The sequence below is a fragment of the Arachis ipaensis genome, chromosome B04 (assembly GCF_000816755.2).
Source record: "Arachis ipaensis cultivar K30076 chromosome B04, Araip1.1, whole genome shotgun sequence".
Classification (NCBI taxonomy): Eukaryota; Viridiplantae; Streptophyta; class Magnoliopsida; order Fabales; family Fabaceae; genus Arachis; species Arachis ipaensis.
Window position 1 is genome coordinate 101,573,071 of NC_029788.2, and position 1,314 is coordinate 101,574,384.

Below are 1,314 nucleotides of genomic sequence, written 5' to 3' on the forward strand. Positions count from 1 at the left end.
GGAAAAAGAGATTATTTGTAATATGGGCGAGGAAAGACAATAGAATGAGACATGGGGACGGTGTGGGTATATAATAGGTAAAGAAGAAAGTGGTCTCCAACTTTTACCTAAATATTTTAGTCCTGAGAAACTCGTGTTTTGTGTTTTATGTATTAGTATTAAATTGATGTTAGGGTGCATGCATGTATTAAATTATATGAGACTACTATATGATGTGAAATTATAGGGTTTAATATACAAATTGACTTTTTGTTCTTAATTATTATTTGTTTTTATTTTTGAATGTCATATTCATACCTAGCCAAGCCGTGGAATCAACAACTTAATTAAATTCATTATTAATTCAATGATCATGATTCATGGGATGTATTTTCTTCCACCAGAAAAAGTGGAACGCAGCCCTAGAGGTCCAAGGTGCCATAGAAAATGGTAATTGTCAAATTATAAAATAATTCAAGTGAAAATGAAAAATAAAAAAAAATGAAAATTAGCTAACTTTATAGGCGATTAGCGTAGGAACGAACACAGAACACCAAAAATTAACTTGGAATTTTATAAATATGGTGGTGTATGAACAAAGTTTATGTTCACGAAAATAGTATGGATTAGGGGAATGGATCCATTCCTAGTAACTAAGATTATTAAACTTACGTATTTATTAGAAGGAAGTTAAAATCCTCAATCAAGGATTCAGTATATACTATATATANAATTAGAAGGCATAAATGATCTGGAAAATAATGATACCGACATTTAATTGAGTTTGAAATTAATTATGTCAACGTTATTAATTAAAGTATCACATTTTTAGTCTGAATATATGAAAATTGAAAAATCTTCAATCATATATGGAAATGGTCCTGTTGCTAAGGTGATCCAATTGAGGAGAATATGAGTAAAGAGAGAGAGGAGGCAACCAGTATGGACGAAAGACTATGAAATATGAATTGGATGTGTTGTAGATGAATATTCCTTGACAGAATAGCATACTTAATTACGTAGCAAACTTAGTGGAGAGAGAAAATAAATAAGTGGGGAGTGCTTAAGATACTTCAGATATACACAATACACTTCACATTCATTCTCCTTATTTTTTTGTACATTTTGTTATTGTTTATTGCTATACTGTTTGTCATTATTTTGTTGTGCTTGGACTAATTTAGTAATTGTCATGTTCAGGATTAGCATAAGACCAACGAGAAAAGGGTTAAGGTTATTATTATTAGGGTTTATTTATCTTGAACTCTAAGAATACATATTAAGATTATAAATTGAGAATATTTTTATTAAAAATATAAAAAATTTTAAGTTAAA